This window comes from Somniosus microcephalus, chromosome 33 (genome assembly GCF_052327205.1).
Source record: "Somniosus microcephalus isolate GS21.2 chromosome 33, FLI_Smic_1.0, whole genome shotgun sequence".
NCBI classification, from domain to species: Eukaryota; Metazoa; Chordata; class Chondrichthyes; order Squaliformes; family Somniosidae; genus Somniosus; species Somniosus microcephalus.
The window spans coordinates 35,034,428-35,043,547 of NC_141019.1; the positions used below are offsets into that span (position 1 = coordinate 35,034,428).

General features: G+C 53.4%; 1 protein-coding gene across 1 annotated transcript in view; it reads right to left on the reverse strand.

The window, feature by feature from the left end:
- Positions 1 to 8,680, reverse strand: part of tmbim6 (transmembrane BAX inhibitor motif containing 6) — a 31,336-nt gene extending 22,656 nt beyond the window's left edge. The window contains exon 1 of the mRNA XM_085973029.1: positions 8,610 to 8,680. The gene's annotated coding sequence lies outside the window, so the exon portion shown is untranslated. The remainder of the gene's footprint in view (positions 1 to 8,609) is intronic.
- Positions 8,681 to 9,120: the final 440 nt, after the last annotated feature.

The following is a 9,120-nucleotide window of genomic DNA, read 5'->3' on the forward strand; positions in this document are numbered from 1 at the left end:
CGGTTAACCGGCAAAATTCAGGAGTAGGTTCAGGTAAGTTTTATTACTTGCCTTCCTCCATGTGTTGCTGTGCAAGGGGTGTGGCTGCAGCTGTTGCTAAGCTACAGAGACACTTGCAACTTGTGGCCATTGTTCTGAACCAACAGGGTTGGTTGCTTTATACGGAGCTCTCAGCTCCGTATCTTTTACTAAAGCGCTCGGTGATCCAGAATTTTTGATGAACTAGCACCACATCGGTCCCGTCGGTGCCGGATTGAAAAAAGATTCCGGTATTTTGCTTTTGTAGAAACATTACAGTCCGGTTGCATTCAGACAATCGGATTGCTGGATCCCAACCGGTGAATGAAGGATCGCTCACGGCCAGCCCGGCCATATCAGGAACACCTCTACAACCAAGACCGTTTACTCGGATGAATAAATGCCATCTGCTGCTCGGGGACTAGTCCCCCACTGCACAATGTTTTCAAGGACGCTGTTTTTGCAATGAGATAACAGCGGACCGAACGCCGCTTACAGGAGCCACTTTAATTTTTTTTAAAGCGTTAAGCCAATTCTCCCTCTCCTACCATTGCTCAAGTGGCCATTCTTGCCCAGACAATGACCATGGGCCAGTCAACCAGGGTCAGTGTCGCAGTCAAGCTCCAGGCCGACACACCTGAAAACGTGCACGGTCACTGGGCAGTGAGCAGGAGCTCTGGCTGCTCTCCCCATCTCTCGAGCGCTTGTAGCTTATTATAGCTTCCCTGGCAGAAAGCCAATCACTCAAATCTGGCACTGCAACCTGTGACCTTTTAGGGCTGGATGGCTCTGGACGGAGCCTCTGCATATTGGGTCCGGGGAGGGGGGTGCAAGAGGGAGAGGAGGAGGAGGAGGGGGCAAGTGCAGACATCGATTTTAAGTGTATGAAGTAATCGGCAGACCCAGGCAAACTACATTACATTTATACAGCGCCTTTAACGTTAACACAGAGCCACACAAGGAGATCTTAGGACAGGTGACCCAAAGCTTGCTGAAACAGGCAGGTTTTAAGGAGGGGAGAGCGAGGCGGAGAGGTTTAGGGAGGGAATTCCAGAGCTTAGGGCCCCGGCGGCTGAAGGCACGGCCGCCAATGGTGCAGCGAAGGAAATAGGGGGGGGGGGGGGGGTGGGTGTGGGGGGAGATGCGCAAGAGGTCAGATTTGGAGGAGTGCAGATATCTCGGAGGGTTGGAGGAGGCTGGAGGAGGTTACAGAGATACAGAGGGTTGTAGGGGCTGGAGGAGGTTATAGAGATAGGGAGGGTTGTAGGGGGCTGGAGGAGGTTACAGAGATAGGGAGGGTTGTAGGGGGCTGGAGGATGTTACAGAGATACAGAGGGTTGTAGGGGCTGGAGGAGGTTATAGAGATAGGGAGGGTTGTAGGGGGCTGGAGGAGGTTACAGAGATAGGGAGGGTTGTAGGGGGCTGGAGGAGGTTACAGAGATAGGGAGGGTTGTAGGGGGTTGGAGGAGGTTAGAGAGATAGGGAGGGTTGTAGGGGCTGGAGGAGGTTACAGAGATAGGGAGGGTTGTAGGGGCTGGAGGAGGTTACAGAGATAGGAAGGGTTGTAGGGGGCTGGAGGAGGTTACAGAGATAGGGAGGGTTGTAGGGGCTGGAGGAGGTTACAGAGATAGGGAGGGTTGTAGGGGCTGGAGGAGGTTACAGAGATAGGGAGGGTTGTAGGGGGCTGGAGGAGGTTACAGAGATAGGGAGGGTTGTAGGGGGCTGGAGGAGGTTACAGAGATAGGGAGGGTTGTAGGGGCTGGAGGAGGTTACAGAGATAGGGAGGGTTGTAGGGGCTGGAGGAGATTACAGAGATAGGGAGGGTTGTAGGGGGCTGGAGGAGGTTACAGGGATAGGGAGGGTTGTAGGGGGCTGGAGGAGGTTACAGAGATAGGGAGGGTTGTAGGGGGCTGGAGGAGGTTACAGAGATAGGGAAGGTTGTAGGGGCTGGAGGAGGTTACAGAGATAGGGAGGGTTGTAGGGGGCTGGAGGAGGTTACAGGGATAGGGAGGGTTGTAGGGGGCTGGAGGAGGTTACAGAGATAGGGAGGGTTGTAGGGGGCTGGAGGAGGTTACAGAGATAGGGAAGGTTGTAGGGGCTGGAGGAGGTTACAGAGATAGGGAGGGTTGTAGGGGGCTGGAGGAGGTTACAGAGATAGGGAAGGTTGTAGGGGCTGGAGGAGGTTACAGAGATAGGGAGGGTTGTAGGGGGCTGGAGGAGGTTACAGAGATAGGGAGGGTTGTAGGGGGCTGGAGGAGGTTACAGAGATAGGGAGGCCATGGCGGGATTTGAACACAAGGATGAGAATTTTGAAATCGAGCCAGTGTGGGTCAGTGAGCACAGTGGGGGTGATGGGTGAACGGGACTCGGTGCGAGTTAGGACACAGGGGGCAGCAGAGTTTTGGATGAGCTGAAGTTTACGGAGGGTGGAATGTGGGAGGTCGGCCAGGAGTGCGTTGGAATAGTCGAGTCTGGAGGTAACAAGTGCCTGGATGAGGGTTTCAACAGCGGATGAGCTGAGGCGGGGCGGAGACGGGCGATGTTAGGGGGGGGTGGATGTAGGCGGTCTTGGTGATGGGGTTGGACGCTCCACTCAGGGTCAAATAGGACGGCGCGGTCGCGAGCGGTCTGGTTCAGCCTCAGACAGTGGCCAGGGAGAGGGATGGAGTCGGAGGTGAGGGAAAGGAGACGGCGGTGGAGGTAGATTCCGAGTTCCATCACTGGTAAGAGCAGAGCTCCGGGTTGGGACAATATTAATCCCTCAGCCAAGGTCACACACAGATTATCCGGTCATTATCACATTGCTGCTTGTGGGAGCTTGCTGTGCGCAAACTGGCTGCTGCGTTTCCTACATTACAACAGTGACCACACTTCAAGAAAAGTACTTCATTGGCAGTAAAGTGCTTTGGGACGTCCTGAGGTGGCGGAAGGGGCTGGAGAAAGGCAAGTTCTCGCTTTTTTTTTTAAACCTATGATGCTCCTTGCGTGTATCCACAAGGATAAGTTTGGACATAACGGAACGACCAGCATTTAGTGCCAACTGTGCTCAGAGTACAAGCACATAATACCTCTCCCTCACAAGGTTCCACGATCAAACCCGAATTAGACCACACTTGGAGCACCGTGCACAGTTCTGGTCTCCGTATACCTTGGTTAGACCACACTTGGAGCACTGTGCACAGTCCTGGTCTCCATATACCTTGGTTAGACCACACTTGGAGCACTGTGCACAGTTCTGGTCTCCGTATACCTTGGTTAGACCACACTTGGAGCACTGTGCACAGTTCTGGTCTCCATATACCTTGGTTAGACCACACTTGGAGCACTGTGCACAGTCCTGGTCTCCATATACCTTGGTTAGACCACACTTGGAGCACTGTGCACAGTTCTGGTCTCCGTATACCTTGGTTAGACCACACTGGGAGCACTGTGCACAGTTCTGGTCTCCGTATACCTTGGTTAGACCACACTTGGAGCACCGTGCACAGTTCTGGTCTCCGTATACCTTGGTTAGACCACACTGGGAGCACTGTGCACAGTTCTGGTCTCCGTATACCTTGGTTAGACCACACTTGGAGCACTGTGCACAGCTCTGGTCTCCGTATACCTTGGTTAGACCACACTTGGAGCACCGTGCACAGTTCTGGTCTCCGTATACCTTGGTTAGACCACACTTGGAGCACTGTGCACAGTTCTGGTCTCCATATACCTTGGTTAGACCACACTGGGAGCACTGTGCACAGTTCTGGTCTCCATATACCTTGGTTAGACCACACTTGGAGCACTGTGCACAGTTCTGGTCTCCATATACCTTGGTTAGACCACACTTGGAGCACCGTGCACAGTTCTGGTCTCCGTATACCTGGGTTTGACCACACTTGGAGCACCGTGCACAGTTCTGGTCTCCATATACCTTGGTTAGACCACACTTGGAGCACCGTGCACAGTTCTGGTCTCCATATACCTTGGTTAGACCACACTTGCAGCACTGTGCACAGTTCTGGTCTCCATATACCTTGGTTAGACCACACATGGAGCACCGTGCACAGTTCTGGTCTCCGTATACCTTGGTTAGACCACACTTGGAGCACTGTACACAGTTCTGGTCTCCATATACCTTGGTTAGACCACACTTGGAGCACTGTACACAGTTCTGGTCTCCATATACCTTGGTTAGACCACACTTGGAGCACTGTGCACAGTTCTGGTCTCCATATACCTGGGTTAGACCACACTTGGAGCACTGTGCACAGTTCTGGTCTCCGTATACCTTGGTTAGACCACACTTGGAGCACCGTGCACAGTTCTGGTCTCCGTATACCTTGGTTAGATACACTTGGAGCACCGTGCACAGTTCTGGTCTCCGTATACCTTGGTTAGACCACACTTGGAGCACCGTGCACAGTTCTGGTCTCCGTATACCTTGGTTAGACCACACTTGGAGCACCGTGCACAGTTCTGGTCTCCATATACCTTGGTTAGACCACACTTGGAGCACTGTGCACAGTTCTGGTCTCCGTATACCTTGGTTAGACCACACTGGGAGCACTGTGCACAGTTCTGGTCTCCATATACCTTGGTTAGACCACACTGGGAGCACTGTGCACAGTTCTGGTCTCCATATACCTTGGTTGGACCACACTGGGAGCACTGTGCACAGTTCTGGTCTCCATATACCTTGGTTAGACCACACTTGGAGCACTGCGCACAGTTCTGGTCTCCATATACCTGGGTTAGACCACACTTGGAGCACTGTGCACAGTTCTGGTCTCCGTATACCTTGGTTAGACCACACTTGGAGCACCGTGCACAGTTCTGGTCTCCGTATACCTTGGTTAGACCACACTTGGAGCACCGTGCACAGTTCTGGTCTCCGTATACCTTGGTTAGACCACACTTGGAGCACTGTGCACAGTTCTGGTCTCCGTATACCTTGGTTAGACCACACTTGGAGCACTGTGCACAGTTCTGGTCTCCATATACCTTGGTTAGACCACACTTGGAGCACCATGCACAGTTCTGGTCTCCATATACCTTGGTTAGACCACACTGGGAGCACTGTGCACAGTTCTGGTCTCCATATACCTTGGTTAGACCACACTGGGAGCACTGTGCACAGTTCTGGTCTCCATATACCTTGGTTAGACCACACTGGGAGCACTGTGCACAGTTCTGGTCTCCATATACCTTGGTTAGACCACACTTGGAGCACTGCGCACAGTTCTGGTCTCCATATACCTGGGTTAGACCACACCTGGAGCACTGTGCACAGTTCTGGTCTCCGTATACCTTGGTTAGACCACACTTGGAGCACCGTGCACAGTTCTGGTCTCCGTATACCTTGGTTAGATACACTTGGAGCACCGTGCACAGTTCTGGTCTCCATATACCTTGGTTAGACCACACTTGGAGCACTGTGCACAGTTCTGGTCTCCGTATACCTTGGTTAGACCACACTTGGAGCACTGTGCACAGTTCTGGTCTCCGTATACCTTGGTTAGACCACACTTGGAGCACTGTGCACAGTTCTGGTCTCCGTATACCTTGGTTAGACCACACTTGGAGTACTGTGCACAGTTCTGGTCTCCATATACCTTGGTTAGACCACACTTGCATCACTGTGCACAGTTCTGATCTCCGTATTATAAGGATATAAAGGCACTGGGGAATGTGCAAAACAAGATTTTCTAGAATACCAGAACGGAGAGATTATATCGATCCGGAAAGATTGAACAGGCTGGGACTCTTTTCTCTTGCAAAGAGAATGCTGATGAATTACTTGATGGAGGTCTTTAAGATTATGAAGGGTTTGATTAGGATAGACGTAGAGAAGATGTTTCCACTTGTGGGGGAGACCAGAACTAGGGGCCATCAATATAAGACAGTCACTAATAAATCCAATGGGGAATTCAGGAGAAACTTCTTTCCCCAGAGAGTGGTGAGAATGTGGAACTCACTACCACAGGGAGTGGTGGAGGTGAATAGTACAGATACATTTAAGGGGAAGCTGGATAAACACACGAGAGAGAAAGGGATAGAAGGGTATGGTGATAGGGTGAGATGGAGTAGGGGTGGGAGGAGGTTGGCGTGGAGCAGAAACACCGGCACGGACCAGTCGGACCGGTTTCTGTGCTGTAAATGCTGTGTGAAAACAAAAGCTTAACCACAGACTTATCGGCCTGGGCACTCCCTGTTCCCACCGCACTTCATCCGAGAGTACAGGAATCCAGTTAGTCACAGGAGCCCGAAACACTGCACGAAGGAGCGTCTGAACCTTTGTACTGAGGTTCCGCCGCGCCGCTCCGCTCCCCTCCCCCCTCCCTCCCTTCCTCCCTCCCTCCCCTCCTCCCTCCCTGTGTACAGTTCAAGTCTCCAGCTGCACAAAGGACAGGTAAAGATTGATTAAAACTGGACCTCGGCCGCAAGGGAGCTGGTCAGAACCAACAAGGGAGTGCCAACGGAAATTACACTTTCCCCCAGAAGGATTGAGTGTGCAAGACATAGAAACATAGGAGCAGGAGTAGGCCATTCGGCCCCTCGAGCCTGTTCCGCCTTTCAATGAGATCATGGCTGATCATCCAAATTCAGTCCCCTGTCCCTGCTTTCTCCCCATATCACTTGATCCCTTTAGCCTTAAAACGGAGAGTTACGCCCCACAATGCGACGCACAAAGTGCCGATAGCGGAGGGGACACTGTCGCTCTGTAACCGGGCCTTCCCGTGCACTGGGTCACAGCCTCAGCTATCCAATCTGCACCAGGAAAGACCCAATTCATTCCCTGCCATGTACAACAAGCCCTCCCCTCCCCAATCCTTTCTTCATTCTCCAAGTTTTGACTCCCCTCCCCTCCACTCCTCTCCCTTTTGACAGCGTTGCTGTACGCTCAGGTACTGGCCCACTCTGTCAGCCCTCCCAACAAGTGCCACACGTTCATTCCCCCCCAGCAGCCACTCTCCACCCGCGAGCCCAGACGAGAGTCCGTTGGCTGTCAGTACGGGGACAGGGCGGGAAGGTGTGGCGTCGAGGCCGAAGGTCAGCCGCGATCTCACTGAATGGCGGAGCAGGCTCGAGGGGCCGAATGGCCGACTCCTGCTCCTGTTGTGTTATGTAGAGAGTGGGGGGGAGCCGTGTAGTGTGAGACACACTCCAGCGGTGATTAGGAGCAGGAACCCTGACCGACTCCTCTCACCACCCCCACCCCCCAGCCAGCGCAAGGGTGTGCTGACGAAAAGCAGAAACACAGCCCCTCCCTTTTACCACAGGTCTGTAGAGACGATTACTTTGTACTCTAAAATACAACCCTGCTACACCTTTAGACCCAACAGATGAATCGCACCTAAAGACTGCAATTAGCAAACTGAACATCTTGCACTTAAGACAGCATGATCGGGGCGAGGAAGGACTGTACAGTACAACGCGTTACATAAAATTCATACAAAGTCGCAACTGCAATATTACAGACTAACTCGACCCTTCGCTGTACGGAGGGCACTTCCTTCACCACCACTCCACAACGACAATTTTTAAACCCTCAGTCGGCAGCTCGTGCTGGGGCGATCGCTCCTGGGTGGTGGCTGGTGAAGGGGAGCGAGGAGCAACGTTCCCCTCTAGGCTGTGTGGCCGCGTAGTCTGGGACCGGCTTTCCCAAGGTTGAATTTAGTGCGTGTGCGAGACTGAGAATGAAACGCACACCGCCCCCCTCAAAAAAAGGAGGGGGGAACATTGGCGAGGGCAGCTCGACTCGAAGCTTCTCGCACACCGGACAGCGATTCGAGCGCAAATCCCAGGGCGATTTCTCTTCTCTCTAGCCCCCTGGCGGGGGAGGCACTGACTGCAATCCTAGCTCTCCCCACCAATCTGAGATCAACCATCTTCGGCAGGGCCTGGGCATCCAACTCGGGGAACCCCCCTCACCGCCCACCCCCCCGGTCCGCGAGGCTCCAGTGAGACACCCAGCCCCGCGCACTTCATACCCGATCAGCAGGATTCAGTCACGGAACTGGCCAATGGGAGGAACATCGCAGCGGGTCCGAAGGGCAGAACACGACGTTCCCGCAGCTGTGGGAGTTGGTCAACAACAGGCAACCCACTCGCCCACTGTTCGGCAAACAAGCAGACACCTGGGTCCGCTGTTGGGAGCGTCGGTAACCACAGGACACAGATTTAAGGCGACTGCCAAAAGGTGAAAGGAGGAAACATTTTTTTTTAACGCAGCGAGTTGTTGTGATCTGGAACGCGCTGCCTGAAAGGGCGGTGGGAGCAGATTCAATAGTAACTTTCAAAGGTGGAATTGGAGAATTACTTGAAGGGGAAAAATTCACAGGGCTACGGGGGAAAGAGCTGGGGGGGGGGGGGGGGAAAAGAGTGGGAGCAATTGGAGAGCTCTACCACAGGCACAGGGGGCTGAATGGCCTCCTCGCTCTGCTGTGTTGTTCTACGATTCGACTGTTGCCCTAGAATTCCCCGCACAGCACAGTCAGCTGTTTCAGTCAGAGGCAGAATTGCAGAACGGTGTGAGAAAGCAAGCTGTCACATTCATCAAACCGGGGCTTTGACTAGCCAACATTAAACAGCGAAGATCTAATACATACAGGACTAGCCGCCCGCAAGGATCGACGCCACACTCCTGCTCGAGGTTTCACCCTCGGCCTCCGGCTGCTTTCCGTCTCCTCGCAGATTCCCTTTCAGCCGAGCAGCCCGCTGCTGCAGAACACGTGTACAACGCCCGCCCACTTCCCCCTCCCTCACTGAAACAACAGCGGCCGCACAGATCCCCAGAGTGGGGCTCAGCTGCACCGGGCGCGCTGGGAGTTGCTTCAAAAATCAAAACTCTTGTTAACGGTTACGTGGCTTTACCAAGCCAGACACCCCGCGACCTGGAACAGTGCCAAGTGGCACTTCCGCCTCATTACAACGACACAGCACAGGAGGAGGCCATTCGGCCCATTGGGCCTGTGCCGGCTCTTTGAAAGACAGCAAGACCTGCATTTCTCCAGCGCCTTTCACCACCTCAGGACGTCCCAACGCGCTTTACAGCCAATGAAGTACTTTTTTTTTTGAAGTATAGTCACTGTTGTAATGCAGGAAACGCAGCAGCTAATT